Consider the following 23411-nt stretch of genomic DNA (forward strand, 5'->3'; position numbering starts at 1 on the left):
AAGCTAGGAGTTAAGATTAGAGTCACCCTCCACTCTCAGTCTGGTTTTTAAACCTCCTTCTGTTTCTACCATACCTTCATGTCTCTGAAATATCTTGGGGCAGGATTTGCCCCAAAAGCAGAGGATCCTTGGTGTACAGACCACAGTCTCAGTGACTGAGACACCCCAGTACAATGGCATGTACTGGTATACAAGTGTGTGCATCTATATCAGTGTGTATATACTTCTTATTTCTGCAGGAAGAGTTTCATTCCTGAGGTTTGAACTAGATCTACTGAGCTATGGGATCAGTCCTCAGAAATCTCTCTGTATATCTGGGAGATCTTACTTTACAGTTAATCACACATGCATGCACATGCATTCATGCAAGTGTCATGAAAAGCACAATATTTAAAATACTGAATGATCATCAACAAGGTACTGGAACAATTTGGGCACCTTATGAACATTAAATTCAATCCCCTTGCAGGTATATATAGGCATGCTATGGAACTGACTTAATGTAATGACCACTTTTCTTTTTTTTATGTGACTTCCACCTCACTTACTAAATTGGAGGAAGGGTGCTTATTTAATGATGAGCCTCTTGACATTTTGTTTTTCCCTTAATCTGCATGTGTCCTTATGCCTCCCTCACTTCCCACAATTCAGAATTGTGCCTTCTGCAATGCATACTTTCTAGCTGTGCCACCAGTGAAACAGAGATCCTACACGTAGCAGTTTCCTGAAATTTGCTGTAGTGGTGCAGACTCTATCCCAGACTTACTCCTCCATCTCCGAGCTATCGCAGTCCAGTGCCTTCCCACTCTTCTTTCCCAAATGCTTTTATTTCATCACCCAGTCAGTCACAATTTCCACCGCGGAAGCCCAACCACTCTTATTCTCACCACCATCTGGTCATGCACTAAAGCAAAAGCTTCTAAAATTCCACTCCATAAACCTTGTTATACTCTTATTACTTACTGGAAATGTGAGCAGAAATCCTCATTATCTATCCTTACAAATCTTTATAACATGCTAATCCTACCAAGTCTGCTTTTAGGCACAGAGCTAGAACCCTGCAGGAAACAACACCTTGCAGCCATGGCCATTGCTCCTAAAGGACAACCTTACAGCATTTTGCCCACCTCTGTAGATGGTACATTCTCAAGAGTTCAGGTAGAGTGCCAGCTGTGTTGACATCAGTCTGGGTAATAATAGAACTGCCCATAAAGGTAAACCTTGCACTGCCCAAGCAAAGTTAAAGAAACATACCCTTATACAAAGCAGTACAATTTTGTCTGGAAAAAAAACATATAATATTTATCTTTTTCAGTTCTGTGGGATTTTTGTCAGACTCACAACCAGGCCTTTTGGCACTCTGTTGTTGGAAATTTCCCAAACACATGTAACAAAAACGCAGTCAGTTTAATACAATTATCAGCTTTTTCTCAGTCTGTGTTTAGTCTGTGTTTGTCTAATGTCCATGTAGATATTTTCTGCTTATTAAAGTCAATAAATCTGCTACTTTGAAGATAAAGGCACATTTCTTGTGAAGCTACTGTATGTTGTTCTCTAATGTTGCATCTTGTCCACTGTGTTCAACAGCAGAGAGCAAATGAAACTGATAGCATGTCTTCATCAAACCACTTCAAAAGACATATTCTAAGGAATTATCCAGGGGAGCTATGTGTCCTCCTGTCTTCTACCACTATAAAGTATGTATCTAGGAACATTATTATATTCTCTTCTTAGGCATAAATAGTGTCCTCACACACAGCATCAGAAGTACTTGCATATTCCTGTCTTTGCAGCAGATTAATTTAGACTTTAGACTTCTTAGGTAGAATGTTTACTCTTGTAATTTTGTGTTAGTCACTTAAAATTGTCAGTTCACTCTTTATCTTTGGATCTGACAATGTCTTTGTCTTCATTAATTTTCACCTGCAAATATTTAAATTGTCACTGTCTTGGATATTTTATTTTACTCACTACAACAAATTGTTTTACTTTGTGGATATTGCCACTAAACCAACAATATTCACTTTTCTTGGAGCACACCTCCTCACTCTTTTGGGTGTCTGTGGTCCAAGTAGGTTTCTTTCCCTTTGTGTCCATGCTGAGAGCCAAAACATGCTAAGATTTGCTTCTGGATACAAGCCCTGTGGTATCAATAATAATGTAATGGAAGTGACACAAACAACCACCCTGCTTTCAAGTTTACTAAAATAAGCAGATTATAGCATGTTCTGTGCATTCTAACCCAGTTCCCATTTTTAACTACAGAAGTACTTGAACATCTTGAAAACACAAGGAGATCAAATTTTTAACTTTTGAGAGAATTATCCTGCTTCCTATTCAGCAGGCTCTCTGTTAACACACTGTACTTCTTTCATATCTCTATTTTTGCCCTCTCTTTCTCTCTGGATTTCAGCTTGTCCTTCTCCTTCCTTTGATGTTGTGCTCAAACCTTTTTCTTTCCCTTCCTTGTGAATGCAGACCTGGCCTTTCCCCCCTTCTTAGCTTAAGGCTTAGACTTTTCTTCCCTTTGGCACTTGGTATAACCTCCTGTTTCTCTCCTTTTTTTATATCTGACTTTCTCTCCCTGACTTCCCACATCTAATTCAGTTTTTTTCCTGGAGGTGGTTAGGGGTGGTGAAGTGGTGGTGTTCAAATGCCTGCCTTTCTTGAGGCAAAAGGGCCATCATTTCCTGCATTCCCACGTCTGACACTCTCTGCAGCTCTGGTAACAGACCTTGCTAGCCAGGCTTTCTCACTGACCTGTCTTGCATCTTTATGAGCAGCTATAGAGCCTTGACTACAGAGTCTCCTCAGGAAGCACAAAGAGGGTGTAGGCCTCTCCCCAGATGCTGATCCTCACACATGCAGGTTATCCTGCATGTGTTGGTCCAGCTTTGGTAAGGAGCATCCAACTTCTCAGTCTATTGTTAAAGACCTTCTCATCTGTTAAGTCATCTCTATTTCACAGCCTGCAGCATATACCTCAGGGAATTTACTCAATACCTCTTCCTCCTACTAACAAAAACAATGGCTGCACACAGGAAAAATAACTATTTCTCATGTATCAGAAAAGGTATAGCATTTCAGAGTGATTGTTGAAAATACTAAAGCCATTTCCCTTGAAAAATAGCATCTGTTCGTTTGCAATTTTTCGAAAAATATATTCCTACTACTTCCAGGACTTTAGACCAGCTTTCTCACTTTTCCTCTGTTCTTGAGGAGGTAGCTTTCTCTCTGACACTTGGGTGACATCCTCTCTGCCCCAATGTATCTCTGCATTTCCGACCTCAAGTCCTGCCTGCCTGATGTCTCCATTTGGCACTGGTTGCTTCCATTTCAGAGGTCTCTTCTCCCTAACTATCCACCCCATGCCCATCCTTTACATGACAAACACCTTGAAAATTCTGTTCGGAGACTTGGGTCTCTCTTCAATCTATTTTCCCTTTAGTTTTGGTGGTGTAGCACAGCCAGCTATGGGTCTTCTCCAGTGTTTTGCAGAAGGGGAAGTAACTCGCTACTGGGCTGTGCAGAAAGTTTCACTTGGTCTTTTCTCACCTCTTCCCTTTCTCTTCTGTCTCCCCTGGAAGAGATTCACACAGCTCCCTAGCTGTGTCTTATTCAAAGGACATCAGCCTGAAGTTGAGGGGGATATTTATTGAGGGTAATGCAATCACAATGTGAGGTACATGATGAAGTAGAAATAACAGAAAAGTCCAGATTTTGTCAAGGGCTCGGATTCTGTGTTCTGACTCAACAGAAATTCTGAATACTGATGTTCATTAGAGAGCAATGGTCAGACATTGAGCCATGGCTGTGTTGAAGAGAGTTGCAGTTAAAAAAAAGAAAAAAGAAAAAAAGTTTCTGGCTGGAAATACAATGTACAAAGGAACGGAAAAACACTTACTAGTCTGTGAGAACTAATGCTATGCAAATTAATTCAATTCAGCATTAACTTCATGCAGATCCATCTGCATAGCATGTTGCAGGCTCTTAAGAGGTGCTGTAGCCGTTCCAGATTGCTGAGTGAGACCTCACCACTTTAGAAACGTTGACCAAAATCAGGATTTCAAAAGTCTGGTGTTGCTGGTCTTGATGATGTCTTTGTGCTGCTCCTGTTCCTCCAGTTGTGGAAGTTGCAGTGTCCTTCCAAAGGCTTCAGTTAGTCTGCGTTTTCACTTAGCTTTTTCTCTCCTGTGGCTAGTTAACTCAATTTCTTGAGTTTAGTGTGTCTATAAAATTTTCTTTTACAGATACAAACTTCTTCCATGTGATTTTTCGAGATCTGTGCCAAAATAGATTGTCAATGCAAACTTCAGCCTATTTCTCCCGAGTATATAAATTTTCACATGCAAATAGAGCTGCTTGTGTTCATTTTAAAATATACTTTATAATTATTTTTACTTTATTTCCCCCCTCCCCAAAATAGAAAGCAATCAAAGTGAAAGCAGCCAGTCAGGAAAATGTTTAATTGAGTGTAATAGCAATGCTTACCAGCTTCAGAATAGAATCTGCACAAAAAACTTTTGAAGCACCATCACTTTTACCAGATAGATTGACAATTGTCTCAATCTTCATTCACCTTATGTGCATGGCTGTCAGTATCTGAGAAGTACCAATTTAGTGCAGTGGGAAGTGAGCAAGGAATCAATGCCAGAATTTTCAAGCTTAGGGAAAAATATGAGAAATAATATCACTTTGCATAAATGTCATTCACTCTGCTGTGCTGCCTAAATTCAGTATCTAAATAAGAAAGTAAAAAAGAGCTTTGATCATTCATGAGACACAGATTTTTCACACTCCTTTCACAAAGGAGTCATGCAGGGAAGGTCAATGTTAAGGTTACTGCCTACAAGGTGAGGCTGCCCTAAGTTATACTTGCCAATACAGGGTTTGTACTTACCTAGGCAGGCTGAATGAACAAACAAAGACAGACAGAATGGTTCTTTACCACCACCTGCCTCCACAAACAAAGAAGCTCTAAAGTAATTTCAAAAGAGTTGCTCCAACTCTGCACTGGTGGAAAGAAAAAAGTGGACCATCACCTCCAGCTCTACCAGGCGGTTTCCAGGCAAGAGGTGGCTCAACTTCAGCTGTCTCCCATGGTCAAACACCCAACAGAAAATCTAGCAACCCTTGACAAACTGCAGTCAGACCAAAGGCAATGCCACCCCATTGGAAGGCATCTCACCTTCATGCTTTGGGGTCATGCCAAGGCACACCAAGGTCCCCAAAGGGAACTCTCCCTCCCTTACCCAACTGTAAATCAAGCAGAATTCCTCTGCTATGAACCTTTCTTGCAAAGTTACAAGAGTCAGGTCCCACTTGCCTATTCAGCTTAACTTAGTCCAGGTATCTTACATGAGTTTCGCATGAGGAGAATGCTGCCTCTGATGCATCTATAATGAAAAACACTGGCAGTAAACCCACTCATCAAGGAAAAGTGGCAAAAGATTAACTGCAATTTGTAATGGAGAAAATTTGGCACGAATTTCTTACTGAGAGCAAATGATCTACCAATGTGAGGCAAGATAATGAGGACCCATATAAATGGGAAACTCTGAAAAAATGTGCGACATGCTGTCCCTACATGCATGTCCCTTTCAAAACCTCTAAAATAGCTTGGAAAATATCTTTGTTTTTCAAAGTGAAGACAAACCAAATAGCTTAATGTATTTATCCATGTATTTATGGATGTATTTATCATCCAAGCTAGATAAAATTATAATGTAAAATATACCAAAAATACCAGCTTATAAAGACTTTAAACCTTTTTTTTTTTTTTAATAATGACAAATTACTAACTACCACTGTAGGTGCTTTAGCTAATATTATCAAAATGTAAGCTGCTTTTAGGAACCTTCTCTTGTGAATTATGTCTCTTTCGTGATAGATGAGAGGGAAAAAAAAGGAAAAAAGATAAATACTTTGAAATTTGGATTCCAAGTTTCCTCATGTAAGCTGCATGCAAAACATGACAAAACAGCTGCAGAAAACTACCTGAATTAAATCCTAGTCATCCTGCACATCATTGTTTAGATTTTGTATGCTTTGTTTGGGGGAAGGGTGGTGGGATTAAGTCGTTGCATATCATGGAGGCCCTAAAGTTGTGATTTCTTGCACCTGATGGCATGAAAGCAATGAGAAAAAAAGAATCCTGCTGAGTTTGAAGGAGACTTGTGACATTTATTTTTATTGTTGAATAAAATCCATACTCTTGACTTTGGCATATGGTCTTGTTTTCACCTTAATTTGGACAGAAGCATCTCTCTAATAATTTTAACCAGATCTTAAAACTTATGAAATTGAAAATTATCCTTAATTTACATTTTGGGGTGCTCTAAAGCTTGGGGCCCCTTTATTTCTGAGTCTGACAGAGAACAAGGCTTTATGCTAAATTTAACACAACTCATTCCTAATTGGAGGAATAATAAGACAAGTGCTAGAAGGACAAGTGTGTAACTCTAGAAGAAATATTGACTTTTCTCCTCTGCCTCTAAGTGAAGTGCTTTACAAAATGTGTACTCTCTGTACTTAATCTCTTCTGGCCAGCTGCAGTTCACATAGATCTTCCCAGAGTTATTGGTAACCCAGGGAAGGTTCCAGCTTAAACCCTTTGAAAGAGTAGAATAATCCATATTCCAAGTTTCATAAAATTAACAGTGAGAGAGAGAAACTGCTGTATTCATTGCAGCTGGTATCCTTTTTATCAGGTACTCCATACAAACAAATATGGTGTTGAGCTGTCAAGCCTGAGGTCATGGCTGCTCCCGAACTGAAGTGGTTTAGATTTTAGTCTGCATTCATTACAAGATACAGTGTACAGGTAAGAAACATTCTTGCGGCACCAGCATGTGATTACGGCAAGACAGGTCTGACCCCTGGGAAATTGCTGAGCTAACAGGGAGAGAAGCTGGCTGAGCAGGGTCAGAGCCAAGTTTGTAGACAGCCATCACACCAGCACACCTTATAATGACAGATCTGCATCACTCTGTCTTAGGATGCTGCTCAAAGGGACGGTGTGATTTCCTAAGGAAAAGGGAGCCTGTGTTTTCAGGGGCTGTTTATGAATCCTCTCTGCTATCTTATTTTTTGAATCTTTGGTGTGCCTGTGTGGGTTGTCTGTGTGTACAAATTGTCCTTTCTATCTCTCAATGTCTCTTTGGGTTATTTCTTTTTGTCTCCCTCTCCCTGTATTTTTTTTTACAATTTCTCAGTAAAAGTTTGAAAGCCTAACCACCATGTAAAACAAATAAAATAACACAAAAAATCAGATTTATATTTTGTGGTCAACCAACTGCCAAAATCCTTTCCTGAGTGACCATTATATGAGGCAGGTAGAAGACAGACACCTTAGAAATAGTGACATTTTGGTCACAGCACACAGTCTATTTGTCTATGAAGGTTTTCTGCAGGTCAAAAATGTTTTTCAGCCCCTTGTTAACACTATTCTCTGCACACAAATGTTTGCTTTCCCCTTCTCCCACTCCAGTTTCAAGCAGCCTGTATATTCAGGTTGAAAAAACAGAGTACAAGAGTTGTTAAATAGCAAAAGAATTTAGAGAGGATGTCAGATGATAACCATGACAACGTAGGGAGCAATAATGAAGAGAAAAAGTCCAAGCTCTGGCAAACTAAGGTTTATCTTTCAAACATGAAGAAAAATATATAAGCTGAAGTGGACAATGCTCTTCTGCAGGCACTTGGCCATAAGACACTTATAGAGACATAGAAGCCTGCGTTTACAGCAAAGTTTTGCAGTAGCGGAGAGTACTGTAGATTGACCACAGGAAGCTTTGGTAGGGATAGGGAAGAGATACAAAGATTTCCCTGAAACCTTGAGCAAAATTCTTCATCTAATTTGCTGGTCACATAGTAGCTAAGGGAAATATTTTATACACAATGCAGAAGTGCAAAATGGAGTAAAGCCTGGCACATATATTTACAAATTGTTTCTTCAAATAATAAGAAACTTTGAGGTTGTTTTTTTCTCCCCCACATTCCAAGTGTTCTGTTAAAAAAAGTGGACTGCAGTAACAGCCACATTTAAGCTGACCATAAGCTTCTTCTCCCCCATCCTTTTTAGGGTAGTGTTTTCCTCAGTCCAATCGTACTTTTAAAACACCTTTCTAAAAACCTCTTTAAACAAGTCCCTCCCTTCCTTAGGTGACTATCTTGAGCATTTTGAATTGATGTTCTGTGAATATAGCTAAAGCAGCTAGTGATACTGAAGTATGTAAAAAGAATGAAAATGCTAAGGAAAAGGCCATTATAAAAGCCTAATTCTCCACACCTCCAAGAAATTTGGCAAAATAATTTGTCTGACAAAGAACAATGCAACAACATTGCAGGGACTTCCTGATTACTGATTCACCCCAGGATTTGTTGCCTCTAATAAGACCATTATGTTATTTTGGGCTTGTTTTTGCATATATAAATAAGAACATACTACCTGACATTCATTTTTGAGGCCCATATTGGTGTGGCATTTTGTAACTGTGAGGCACTGGAATGATAGTGTCCCAACTGTGCCATTGCTCTCTGGAAGATCTTGGGGAAGTGAAGGTCAAAAATATATAATTTTATGTCCCCATTTGAAATCTGTCAAGGGAACCTGGACTCACAGAGCTTTGTTCATAAAGCTTGGAGAACAACGAGACGCTGTTAACAAAAGCAAGCCTTAGAAATTTAGACTATTGAACTAGGGCTGTGCAAAATTCACACTGAATTTGATACATGCAAATTTATTCTTCGTTTTCAGTGCACAAAGGGCTAAACAACCCTGAAATGCAATTGAAACATCCTCATGTCACCAACTGTCACCCACGTCCTCAGTCTTCTTAGCTTCCTCTTCAGAAGTTTCCTCTGCCAAGAGCAGATCCTCTGTCCTCCCCCACAAAGGCCCTCTTTTCATCCTCTTTTCCCCTTGTGCTCTCCATCTATTAAAGAGTTTCTTCTGCTACCCAGTTAAAGGCTTTACAATCAGAAGATTTTCAGAATCCCAAAAGGCTGCTGCGGCGCAGCTCTTGAAAAGGCTTAAGTTGTTTTATCCAAATTAAGCAACTGTAAAGTGTACTCTAATAGGTGTTTTGGTACTTAGGGGATCCAGGTCTTGGTGCATAATTCCTAAATGGCTTTAACAGCAGCTAGACACCTAATTTTTAATTTTACATTGCAGATGTACATAGAGGTAATTCTAATGGACTAAAAAGAGTCCTCCAATTCATACCAATTCCCATCTTATTCTGAAATTTTTAAGTCAGATTTTTTTATGCTGCTGCCATGATGACTATTCTGGGCTTTATTTTAAATAATAAGGTTTTTATTTTTAATAGTGGAATTCTTAGTTATTTAAATTGGAAGTCACAATCTCTTTATTTTTCACAACAGATGCTCTGCGAATTGTATGAACTTGTGAATTTCAAGTCTTCTCTGAAGAATTCAGAAGCACAGTTAAAACTTGTAAAGTTTAACGGGATAAAAGTGAAAATATCCCTGGGTCCTGACATCTATTTTCTCTAAACCTTACTTATGTAAAAAATGCCAGGCATTTCTTTTTCCAAGCATTTTAAAAGCTACAGGGTTTTGTTAGTAGGGCAAACATAAGCCATTTATTTTATATAAAGAATGTAACCTAAAGATAATATTTTTAGAGCCCTGCACTAAATACAAAATTCAACAGAAATTAGAACTACCTGCACAAGGGCATTGCCATTGATACGTTTGCTTTAGGAACAACAATTTGTAACACAAAGATCTCAGGGTTTTACCCAGTAGTTGCTGCTGGGAACAGGCAAGATCTGGTATTTTTTTGTGTACAGCCACTTCCTCTCCTAACATATTCTGTGCACATAAAATCATCCCTTTGCTGAAGACAGTTCAGTTGGCTTGAAGTGTTTTCTTAATGAAACAACTGCATGTAGCTCTGTGTTCACTCTGCGTCATTTGTGTAGTATGTTGCTTCTATGACTTCTTCTGCTCCTAACACTGTAACACTTCTCTAGGGAAGAGATCTGAAGTCTTTGCTTTGCCTTCAGCCCCAGAAGGAATTGCAAAAGCCAGTTCTCTCAGCAGTGTGTCAGAGTGAGATGGAAAGTGGGGGTAGGAACAGCCATGGTGAGGCAGAAATGCAGTGTAGGAGTCGTGTAGGACTGCTGTTTTCCTAAGACCTCCCTGAAGTGAGAAACGGGAGTGTGCAAGACTAGTTTTCAACCTTTGTGTTGTTACCTTTAACACCCAAGTTTTTCCATGAACCCCTGCTGGACTCCTTTATTTGTAAGTTATTTATATATATTTTTTTTTTTGCAGTGGGCTTTGCTCCCATCTCTCTGCTGTCTGAATTCCCCTGTCTGCAGGATCACTTTCTACTTGCTGCAGTAAATAAAGGAGCAAATAACTGCATAGCTGCTACCACTTCCATGCACACAGCTGCCACAGTGACAAATACCAGGAGGACCGCATCTCCTGTTACGCCAAGCCATACAAGGGATGCACTCAACAAATGCTGGGTTTGACTGTCAGATTCTCAGATGTGTCACATATTTCTTTGGAGCTTGGGACTGTTGCAACAGCTGTTTGTAAACACTGCGAATCTAGCATTAGGACTGGGGAAAGCAACTATTTTTTTTAACTTCTATCTTTCTGAACCATCCTTTAAAATGTTGTAAATACACTGGCATTTATGCTGTTGATCTAAATAGGAACTAGTATTGGTTTTCAGCTGCGCAGGCCAGTGGGCAGGCTTGGGCTCCATCCCAGAGTCCTCTTTTATCAGGCGACATCAGCAAGTCTGAGAATGTGCATCAGGCTGTGGCTCCAGCAGAAAAACACAGCAAGCAGCTAGAGAAGCACTTGTGAGCTGGAGGGTATTTGATCACATTCAGTCTGATGCTAAAAAAAAATTAAAAAATATATTGCTAAAATTGGTGAGCAGCATTCCAGTGGGGTATCTATGCAGTGAAAGACAGGCCTCCTCTGATTCACAGAAGATCATTTGGTAAAGCATAGGCTTGTAAACAGGGCTCAAATGATGTAATTTAAAAATTACATAGTCAGTAGCTTTGTAGGGGTATATACATTAACTCACAGGCTTGTGCTAGCTGTTCTGCAGGCTGCAGCTTTCTCCCTCCCCAGGCAATAAAAACTATGGAAAAGTGGAAAAAAAGTGCACGGGATTGCCTGGAAAATGCTCTTCTCCCACTAAGTAAATGAGAGAGTGCAGGCAGGAGTCAAAAATGCCACCTTTTGCTTGTTCCAGATATACTTTGACTTGTGTAAAATTATGTTGATGTTTAACTCATACCACGAGCTAAAATCACCTTAAAAGACAGTCTTCTCTCTGTCTATAAGCTTGAAAGAAAACTCACCAATCCTACCCCTTTAGTGTTATAATATTTAGTAGGATTTTCCTCAGGTATCTCAAAGATAAGGTTGAAATTCCTGTCCAATCTAAATGGATAAAAATTTGAAGCCATAAGCAGGAAGGTCAGCTTCCCTGATAACATTATTTTGTCCAAATGTGGTAAGAAGACCTCAGCTTCATATTGTAAATTGAAAAATTTCCTTCGGTAATATTTTCCTAATTTTTCTACTGATATAGAAAAACTACATCTCCAGCTACAAGGTAACATATTTCAGTGTGGGAAATCTGAAAAGAAGACATTAAATATGCTATTATATAGGTACCTAAATAAACAGTTTTTAGGGAAAAAGTAAAGAAGAAATGTAGGGGTTGCCATTTCCAAAATATATTATCATAACAGTGATTGTTGTTTCTCCCAAATACATTGCATCAGCACTTAAAAAATTTGCTCAAGTGTTCTGCATAAGTCCATACAGCACTAGACCAACAACAGAAACAGGGACAGGATCTGAGAGCCTTAGCTCACAGGACTGGCTTCAGAACATATTTCATTTACAAAGGAAGTGTTGTTAATAGTTCTCTGTAGTGAATAACTAGAAATGTAAAGAAAATACTGATTGGTTAGTGATCATTTCTCAGTTTGGTTTACCATGACATCTTTTGGGATGAGCAAACCTGAAGGGGTTTTCAGTTCTCTGGCAAATACTCCTTGGATTGTAGAGTTTTCTCCTTGGGAAATTTAAAGGTGTTATGGATTCTCATTTAAAAGCTTGTGGAAAATGAGTCACAGAGATTTCATCAGAATAATCACCTTAAGGAAAAAAGGTTTGTACTTAAAAGCAAGGTGTTTCGTCCCCACCTGTCTTCAGTATGTCACACTTAACAGACTCTACTGAGAAAGGAAGCACTGATCTGCAAAGAAATAAAATTATTACCTGCATAGCATCCATCTACCCCTTTTTCACCAACATGTAAGGCAGACGCTTGTCACAGAGCATATCAGTCAAAATTTCCCCACTTCTTCTCTGTGTTAATTTTCTTGTCAGGGCCCTAAAAAACAACCAGTTATCCCCACACTTACCATAAAACAGCTTCTCTCTTGTTCTCAGAGGCATCAATAGGGGATTTACTTCTAACAGCAGGAGCACTCCATCAGCAGGAAGAGAAAGACCAGAGAAATTTTACATTGTATGAGGCATGGACTCAGTTAAATGCATTATTTTTGTGTCAGTCTGTATTTTCTAACATAAAATTGCTGCAAATGTATAACAATTTAGGCTTATACACAGCACTGGTCCTAATATAATCTTAAAGTTAATGTTATAGAAATAGAGACTGGGAACCCACACATTCCCCTTAAGCTCAACAGAACCCACCTACAGTAAATACATTATCTCCCCTGAGTTTTTCAGCAGCTAAACTAATGTACACCAAGGCTGCCACCATTGACCAAATAAGATCATTATTGAAAATATAGCACTATTGACTTTTCACTGTGCCATAGCAGCACTGTAAATACTATTGCTGACTCTTTTTTGAACAAAGTCAAAACCATCACATTGCCCTTGATGACCTAAAAAAAAAGAAATAAAAATGTTGGGAAATACTGTTAACCTTACTTAACATTAGACGACCATCTTTTTAATTACAGTTGGACTCTCTGAGAAAGATGGAGGATCCTAGTAGAGAAAAAATAATCTTACTGTCACCAGTGACAGAATGTATCTCTTGATTTGTAGGGAACTAGCTAGCTTGACTGCATTAGAAATTTACATACATCCTTTCTTTTTTTTAGCATATTTACTTTTTTTTTTTTTTTGAGTCAGGATACACCATGCAACAAGTCAAATGATTAGAAACATGTATAGGAGTAAAAATTACACAAACAAATTTTTATTTTGGACCACAGCCCTGGTCCCAATACAAGATGTGCTTTGCCATCTTGTTGTCTCTCGCCCTGATGCTTCATGGATCAACTCCTGGTGGTGCATCAGCAATCCGAGGCTTCTCAACCTTCATGCTGTCTTGCTAAGTTGGCAACAGCAGTCCATGATTAGGGTATTTCATATTTAATAGTACTTTTCTATGAAATACTAGGCTGGATACTATGTGATACCATTCTAGAAGTCAAATTGGTAGCCATGACTAGCTGGCCAGGATGTTGCCTGGTCACCCATGCTTGCTCCTAACTGACAGAGTTCTCTAAATTTCAGTTGTAGATGTAGTCTGTAAGATGGTGAGATCTACACATCCTGAAACAATTTTGTCCACATTTCCAAGCTGCACTACCTCCCACAGCGCATGGAGACACCCCCGCCAGCTTCCCTGTCTTAAACTCTCCAAATAGTTGAGGCAGTCTCTCCAGCTGCCAAGACAGGTTTCAAATAAACAAAAGGCATGTTGAGCATTTAGAAAATGCAGACACTGCTCCTAAGCTCTAGCCAAATGCAGACATCTTGGCAAAATTGGAGGAATGAATTGAAGGTTACATGTATATGGTTTGGTGGACACTTAAAAACTTATGATTGATTCTGAGGAATTTCTTTCAGAAAAAGTGGTTTAATTTTTATAAAAAGTTTGGCGTGTATACACACACACACAAACACAGAGATAGATATATATAAATTTATATGAGAAGTTATTTCAAATATTTGCATTGCAACTTCTGGCATTAGGATTGCCAAGCAGGTTGGATATCTATATTATTTATGTATATTTTTTGTTAAAAAGCTCAACCAAGTTATTTATGACCATCAGAAGAATTTTAAAAATGCAGAGTTGATCTTTTCTATTAGCGAATCTTAGATTTTTGCAGATTGCCTAGTCGTCTTGCAAAACTTCATTTGATGGTGCAGTTAGATGTAAATTTAAAAACTGGACCTCAAGCATACCCCAAAATTACATTAACACTTTGCTTTATCAATTGAATAAAAATGTTAGCTCCATCCTTTCATCCCATTGGTTTTTTCCTTCCTTGATCTTTGTGTTGCAAATCTCAACCTTTTCTGATTTTCTTAATAATTAACTTCTTTTTAGTGGCAATAAATTCCTCTACTGAAGAGTAAACATATTCTTTTCACTATATTATGAGAGGATTGAATTAATCTGATTCTAAATATATATCATTAACTGATGATAATTTGATCTTTTTTTTTTCCTTTTAAAGTTGACGGTAGTTTAGCTTTGATGGTGCCAGGTGATAATCCAATGTGACTTAGATTTCCCATAGCAATAACATTTGGCAGATTCACTTCCTGATGAGACAGAACCATTTCTCTTTTTTAGCCACATTTTTTGATAGAACCATAAATATAGAAAACCTTTCTGCCAGAATTCTTGAAAGGTATTACACAGTATAATGAACCCCATTTTCTATATTTACTGAAGTTTGTTGCTGTGAAATGGAACAGAAAGAGAGAAATGAAAAAATACCAACAACTATATTCTGCATATAGCATTTATTTGAGGTTTGAAGCAAACATGACATTCCACTGTATACCTAACTCTGAATTTATTTAGAATGGATTTAGTCCTCCCTTTAATCTGTTTTAGAAAACATTAATTTAAGTTAGTGTCTGAAACTTGCTTCTTGCAGTCACAAATGTCAAATCAGTCCTTCCTGGAATTTCACTGGCATTAGTCATGTTCCCCTAGACCTGAATATATCTCCCTACCCCAGTCCAACTTATGCATGATGCCTCCATGTGCTAGAATCAGGGTAGCCTTAGCTGTTCCCATAGCACTCCAGAAAGGTAGATCAACAGCCCTACTGCTAATGGATGAAAAAATAAACCAAAGAAAAAGTTCTAGTGCACAATACAGAGGGAAGGGAAATCAGTGAGCTAAAGTGAGAGCAAGATAAATGTTAACTCTTATGGAAGATATCACTGGATTATTTAATTTTGGGGACTTTTTCTGTGTGTTTGACAAAGTGACAAATCCTGCTTCCTCATGTAAGCTGAAGGAAACTTGAGGATTGCAGTGACACCAAAACAAAGGTGAGCTGACTGAGCCCTCACCATGAATAATACTAACTTCATACAGAGTTACCTCAAGAGAAGTGTGGCCAGCAGGTTGATTGCAGAGTACTCTGTTTGGTTTTGGGTCCAAAGTTCAAGAAGACTGTGAAGAAGCTGTAGTGCTCTAGTGTGAGGACTCCAGAAGAGCCATCATGTATGAGGAAAAGCTAGGGAGTCTGAATTTGGTTGGTCTGGGAAAGAGGAGGCAAATGGACAGTATAACAACAGCTGGTTAATATGTGAATAGCTGTTACAAGGAAAGCATAGCCAAACTCTTCTAGGTACTGCAAGGCGATATAAGAGAGGGCAATGGCCACAGGTTGTGAGTCAGAGGCTTCATGTTGGACATTAGGAAAACTTTTTCACCAGGAGGTAAGTGCAGGCTAGCTGGGACCCAAAGAGGCTGAGGAATCCTTGTTTTCAGAGATTTTCAAAACTCAGGCAAATCCATCACTGACCTGATCTTGTTAGCAATATTCCCCTTTCAAATGGGAGGCTGGGTGACCTTGAGAAGTTCCATACAACTAACATTTCTATGACTCTGTCTAAGAAAGTTAAAAAAAAAAAAAAAAGAAAGAAAATTAATCATATCATAACTCAGATTAATTTAATTTACTATCTCAGAGCATTGAAGAGTCCTTTGGATTTATTCTTAAGTGCTAGTTAAGATGTAAACAAACTAGCATATCTGAAGCTGTAGTTTGTGATCTCTATTCATCAGAAGAAATGAAGTTCTGGGTTTAGCACACTTTCCACTGAAAATACTGTGATATCAATTATTTTACTGGTTTTCAGATGCCTCGTAAAAATATTGGGAAGAAGAGATTGCTTATCTTCTATGTGACTTCAAACACGGAACAAATCACAATATGCCATATTTTGCTTCAGATAGTCACTCAGTAAGGGCCATGCAAGTGCAGTCAGCAAAAAATAAAGTAGGAGTTGCTCTCTCCCAGCGTGTCCTTCCTGAGCAGGAAAGTTATTCGGGTCTGTTTCTTGAGGCAATATTTTTTCACATCTAATTCCTTCTTTCATAACTATTTCATACCCATTCAGAAATTGATTCCATAAACAGCATTTGAGTGCAGAAAGAAGTTGGGAAATTTTTCGGTTTTCTACAGAAATAGGGAAAGTCACAGACTAGGGTCACAAACATCCTATTGCCTTTTTCACTGTCTGTTCTGCCTCCACCAAGAGGAGAGACCTTTTGTGAGAAGAGACCCAGAGACAATAATTGAGGGGTAAAATATACATATTTGTGTTTGTCACAATACGACATGCAATATTATCCAGAAACTGCACTATACTGAAATACTTCGGGAATCATCACAGAGAGCAATGCAGGGAGGGACAGGTCATCTCCTATCCTAGAGAAGAAAATCTGTTTCAGCTTGAGAGCTATTTTTGTCACAATTTGCTCTATAAATAGCATCACAAACAACAGTCCAAAAAGATTCCTGCTTATGGTACCTCTGGAAAGTCTTTGACTGTGACCGGGGGGGGGAGTGTAGAGGCACTGTAATAGCAGGGTCAAGGTGCCCACACACCTTACTCTATCACACTGGTGTGACATGCCATGAGAAATGAAAAATATGAAGTATGATGGACACCAAAAGATCAAATATAGGTTCAACTATCCTCATTCCCCTAGCAACAGAGAGAGCATTCTTGCCCATAAATACTTCCCCAGAAGGTTTTCGCAGCCAAGATCATAAATGGAATGAATGCCCATGTAGGCTAGAAAGATATGACCTCTCTTGTTTACATAGAAAAGAAAGAAAAGACAGAGGGAAGCTTGGTAAATGGCTTTTTCCTTTTCTTTCTCAAAGTTTTCATTTGTCATCATGGAGAATGACATGTCAGTTTCACTGCCTTTAACTGAATTTCTAGCACTTAAGGGAAGTGCTCCAAGGCTAGTTCTTTATTCTGCTTAAGAGTTGAGTCAAATTTTTTACATGCTTTTTGCCAGTTTACAAATGCAGGGAAGTAGAGAGCAATCAAATGAAAAAGCTTGAAAACCTTTAAAGGAGTCAGAATATTACTAAACTAATGAAAATACCATATTTGTGCAAGAAACAAGTTGTGTAAATACATGAATCTCAGCACTTTTGTTAACCTAAGTGTTGAGGATTTGAATCTTGCTATTATCAGTGCTATTGTAAAACTAGTTCAAGATACATCCACATACATGCAGGTAAGAATAATCTGCAACATGCTTTTCCATTTTTACCTGTGTTTTTTAAATTTCTCAAAGTCATAGCTACTGTTTTATTGTGTTAACACCCACGTTGTATAATGCACATGTACGTGATCATCAGTGTTTGTCCAAAACAGTAGTGACTGTGAATGAAAATTTTTTCTTGTCTTTTAAAATTTGATGGGTTTTTTCTGAAATAACAGGCATTTTGAAGAGTAACAACACTGACTTCATTAAAAACACTGACTTAGCTGTTATTGTATCCAAATGCTTTTCATTGCACTGGAATTTTTCTTAAGTTTTTTTTCCTATTGTTCTAAGAAATTTTAGTAGCAGTGTCCTTTCCCAGTGAAAATACATTGTCCTGTGTCATTTTCTAGGTAAAATTTCAAAATTCCTGCCCATACATAAAGATCTGTGTGCCTTTTTTGAAGTTTTCTTTACACTGAAAAGTTCAAGACAAAATCATCATGAAGGTTGTTCTGGAGTAATCAGAGTAACCATAGCTCCAACCCAGGCAGAAAGAGACAGTGATGATGCTTAAGGTGGATTGTGCTTCAAAGAGCTGCATTCATTTCACACCTCCAGCACAGCCAGCTTCCATAACCTTGGGCAAGAAAAAACTAGTAAAATGAAATTGGTCTAAATGAAAAGTGGAAACTACCACAGTGACTGAGGTGCTTTTGGTAGGATAGATACCTAGGAATGAGTTCTAGCAAAATGAGCATGTCAAGTAGAGAAACTTTGGAAGGATAGATAGCACTAGTTCTTTTTGGAATATGAGTAGGTGGTGGTCTTTCATTAAAATCTTGTTTCTGATCCTTTTCTTCAAAATACATGGTAGACCCAGACCTTTCTTGCAAAATGTGTCCAGAGAAGTAACAAATCTATCATTTTTTAAAATTTTTATTATTTTCCTCCCCAGTTCATGTAGGTGAATTTTCTTACCACTAACATACTGGGAAAATGAGATTGTTTACCTACTTTTTAATTGGATAGGACCATGAAAGATAACCAAACAAAATCCAAACAGATTTCTTGTTGAAGCATGAGTTGGATCTTCAGTTGCTGAATAATAAGATGAATTGGGCAGTTGTGAATATGCCCGGATTTTACTGGCAGAAAAGATTATATTTCCTCTGACTTGCCTGAATGTGAGTGGATGAGGCAAATCCAAGATGTGATGTTAAGAATGGGATGACTGGATCATTTCTACTGCCTTTTGTATATTTGATTCTTTTAGTTACTCACTGCTTCAGGAGTCATAGAATCACAGAATCATTTAGGTTGGAAAAGACCTCTAAGATCATTGAGTCCAACCTTTGACCAGAACTCCTTGTCTGCAAAACCAGCACACAAGAAATTCCCATGCTATAGCAAATCATAAGGAAAATGGTCTTTGGATATCATAACCTTGAGCTGCAGAAGGTCCTATAACAAGGAGTTTTGGGAACACAGTGCAGAGGCGTATCACATCAGATGATTGTAGAGTTAAGAACTGTAGTGAATTCATAACCACTGCTGGTACAAAAGCACAGCCTATTTTTCCTCACTACTTCCTTCTATGCTGCTGGGTATATCAACCTTCAAAATAACTTCTTCCTAAATCTAGACCTTTGTATAGCATATCCCTCATTTCTTTAACTCCTGGTCTGCTTATTGCAGGTACAATAATTATACACAATTACTGCTTAACTCAAGCAATCAGTGGTAAACACTCATGATAATCTGGACAAGAATGTATCAGTAAAACAACAGCTACATAATTTAAAAAAATAAATTATAGTACAAAAATATCAGATTGCCTACATATTTTTCCTTTGGCTTTCTTTGCTTTAGATATAGCTTTGGAAGCTGAAACCAAACAATAGGTGCAATAAATTCTGGGTCTCATTTTTGCAAGGAGGGACACACAGTTTTTCTTCCTAAACTGAAGACCACTTACAACTCTGGAGGGAAAAATGACAATATGAGCTAGTGGCACACAAGGCCTGTTGATCTTTCCTCAAAAACCTTTTCTTGGATCTCCCTTGGTGACCCATAGTGAAGTTAAATTCAGGCTGAGGGAGCTGGGAGGAAGTCAGCACTCATGCCAACTGCCTTTTCTTTACTATGACTTGTTTGTCACAGGAACAAAGATCATCTGGAGGGGGGCTAAGGAACTACACAGAAGCAGAAGAAAAAAACACAACAACTCTAAAAATAGAAGAGACAATCAATAACTTAACCCCAATAGGTCACACTGTAAAATGAGTAAATGAAAGCTCTTTCAATTTTACCACTTGCTGCTACTAGTGGGTGTCATCTCCCACCATATCTCTATCTTCACAAATGAGTTTAGCACCAAGAAATGATGCAGTTATGTGGGAGTGACAAATATCAAGCAGTCAATATGCCTGAATAGCCTGGGCTCAGATGGGTCTGCTTCTCTGGGGACACCCTTATGGTGAAGGAAAGTGTACACAGAAAGCTTTATTGCAGCTGTGTACCTACATGTCCCCGCAGAGTGTAAAGAAATTGAGAGTTCTAAGCAGGAGCTGACTTATCTGATCGACACTTTTGTCATCCTTTGGGTTCTTGGTACGTGATCCTGCCAGCAAGCTAAATCTCTTGGCAGTATTTTTCAATACAACCAAGAGCTCCAGCATCCAGCTACCTCTGGACTCCCTTTCAATGTAAGGAAACCTAAAGCTTCTCCCTGTTTATGTAATTATATTGCACAACTAAGGGTATGTGCAACATCATTCAATTAAACATTTGAGGGAGGAAGGAAACTGACAACTTGTTGAAATAAATCTGTTTTCAGGCAAGCAACATTTCCTGCTTAAAATGCTATTGGAAAACCATGAAAAAGGTCACAAAAAGATTCAGAGACTATTTATTTTAAACAAGTGTTACTTTCTTAGAAATTAGAGCAACTTTCTTAGAAATACAAGTTATTATAGAAAGATAATATACAAAATAAGTTCAAGATGAGTGACTTCATTATTCATAATTCACTTTTCTCCTCCTTCTCCGATTCTATACTTGCCAGAGTTTTCTACTCTTTAATATAATTAATAGTGATGCAAGGAGTTTTCAAAATGTCAGTGACATTTGTAGTACTGGGACTTTTACAGACAGCTGAGAAAGCCACTACGTTCTTTGAAAGTAAGTGACACAGGAAAATGAGGTATCTTGCTTTTGACAGGATGACTGTAAAAACCTATTGAAACACAGTGCGGCCTAATAAAGGGGCTGTATTAGAGAACTGACATAAAATTTTACCACAGAAAAATGTGTGTCTAACCCTTTATATTAAAGGAGTAAAGTATTAAAGTTTTTGGAGAGGTGTTCCACAATCTTCTTGAACTCAATCACACCGCAAAATGCCATTAAATCTGCAGAAAAGACAAATGCCCAGTGTATTAGCAATGAAGCCTTTTTAATTACAATGCTGGAAATGCTCTTCTTCAGTTGGAACAACACAAATTGGTTTCTCCTGATTACAATTATGTGATGAATACATCTGAGGAAAAAGTCAATCAGAGTAGATGCTTCTCAGCCTCCTAAAAACTCACAGTTTCACCAGGAGAGAAACAGTAATGCAGCCAAAAATGAGAACCCGTGCCTCAGAAGCTCAGATGCCATATTGCACTAGTCATGAGAGAGTCATGGACATCTGAATATGACCATGATGTAGTCTTTTTTTCAGGGTGGATTTACAGACATTTTTTACATTATTATAAATATAATTTGAAAAAATGGTCTTGAATTTTGTACCTATGTTTGTTCACCACGTTGGTTGTAATACATTCTGAATAAATATCTAGAATACAAAAACTCAATTACATGATAATTTTATTTTAGAAATAGATTATTTTCCAGTGACTTATTGAGCTGGTTTTGTCCCATAAATATAGGAATTTCAAAGCTTTTAATGGCAGATGCCAAAAATACAGAAAAGAGTCGGTATGCAAAATCTCCAACAGTGTGAAAAAGGTATACCTATGGTAATTCTTTTTCCCCTGGCATATTAGTTTCACTTCATTATTTGAACAATATAAATCCTGTTTTATTCAGGCATAAGAAATATGATGGCAAGGTCATCTGAATAAGAAAGACAATGCAATGTTACTGATTACAAGAAAAGCTAAATTAGAGAACTTTTTCCAATATGAGATTTCAGTTTATGTTTTCTACATTTGACCAGTGAAAGAAATTCTCCTCCATGAATTTTTAAAGGAGTTCAGATTGCCTTTATTCAAAAACCTGAGAGAAAAAACCTGACAAATGTAGGCATTTGAGTCACACTGAAGTCATAGAATTAACCATAGGACTAAACACATATGTATGTTTAATTAGTGGGACTATATAGTCTAGGCAGACAAGGCAGATTTACTGGCATGCTGCAACTCATAAAAACAATGTTATTTTGGCAGAATATGTCATTTAACTTGTTGATACAGGAATAGTAGGGATATTTAAGTTAGAAATTGCAGTAGGAATTAGAAAGAAAGATGCTCGGAATAAAAATACTAGAAGGGCAAAGCAAGCAGAGGAAAAGAATATGAAGTTAGTTATAGGATGAGTTTAAAGAGAAGAAGCCTTGGGATAAAAATATTAGAGTGCTAAAAGATCTTTTTCAGTGCATTATTTGAATAGTATAATTATGCAAGTTAAAACGGAGTGACATTGTTTTGTTTCAAAGTTCACATTATGTAATATTACATATCATCATGCAGTGATCTGTGGAAGTATTGAGGTGGTATTGAAGCACAAGTAATTTTTTAATTCATAGAATGAAACACAGAAAAAACAGAATTTGGGGACACCTGCATATTTTCAAAATTAAATATATCAGGTTTTTGCTTTGAACTGCCATAAAAAGTAACTAAACTGCATTTTAAGTGACTTCAAATTTAAAAATAGATGATGCAACCTGTTGGCCAAATGACATGTTTTGTTCAACCTAGACAAAATATTTTCTTCTATTTTTTTATTTAATTTGATCCAGAAAAGTGAACTTAAATGAAATCATGCCAAAATTAAAATATTCCTAGAAAAAAAAAATTCCCTTTCCTGAACCACAAAAGCCAAATATTTGTGCAGTTCTCCTCTGATTGTCCAAAATTCCATTCTTGACTGCTTCTGCAGTGGCTGCTAGTGAACGATGTCACATTACATGACATTGTGCTGATGAGTGTTTCACAAACAGGAAGAAGATCTAGCCTTGGTAAGGGCAAATACACAAGTCTAGTTCACTGGGTAAAATGAACCAATGGACAACAAATTTGATTATTTTATTTTTTTTCCTTGAAGCAGCAGGAAAGGGGCTGCTGACAAGATATTTTGGAACAACTTGCCATTAGGAAGGAAGTATGAGTGGGTGTAGATGAGAACTAACTCACAGTCATATGACACACACATTGCTCATATGTTGAAGTCTTGTTCTAAAACAAAGGATGGGACTGCCAGTTTACTGATATAGAACAGAGGGAGCTATTTACTCACTTGACTTGCCTGTAGTCAAAGATTTCAGGTGTTTGCCATCTGGGCTGACAGAGCGTGATCTCTCTGGGGAAACCCTGGCCTTTGCTAAATGGCCAGTAGTTCACCTGAGAGTCATCACTCTTCTAACGAGCCGTGTGTCTCTCTTTGAACCGTTATTAGTTTTATAATATAGAATATTAAGAACATCAGAGACACTCTCAGATAAGGGAGATTTGGATTGAAGAGGCTGTCAGAATAATCCAGGCAGATCTTGTCGTAGATCATACCTTAGATTTTTAATCAAAGTAGATCAAGAAACTGTCATGAAGCTTAGGAGCTCATCGGGAAATCCAATGGAATCTCA

At 37.9% G+C, this 23411-nt stretch overlaps 1 long non-coding RNA gene across 1 annotated transcript; it reads right to left on the minus strand.

The window, feature by feature from the left end:
- Positions 1-8785: 8785 nt before the first annotated feature.
- On the minus strand, positions 8786-23113 carry LOC138103475 (uncharacterized). The gene is made up of 6 exons (XR_011147732.1): positions 23069-23113; positions 15837-15923; positions 15410-15569; positions 12979-13038; positions 12441-12506; positions 8786-10887 (listed from the first exon to the last, which is right to left on the minus strand). It is a non-coding gene; the product is annotated as an uncharacterized lncRNA (long non-coding RNA).
- Between the last annotated feature and the right edge of the window lie 298 nt (positions 23114-23411).

The sequence above is a fragment of the Aphelocoma coerulescens genome, assembly GCF_041296385.1.
Source record: "Aphelocoma coerulescens isolate FSJ_1873_10779 chromosome Z unlocalized genomic scaffold, UR_Acoe_1.0 ChrZ, whole genome shotgun sequence".
NCBI lineage: Eukaryota > Metazoa > Chordata > Aves > Passeriformes > Corvidae > Aphelocoma > Aphelocoma coerulescens.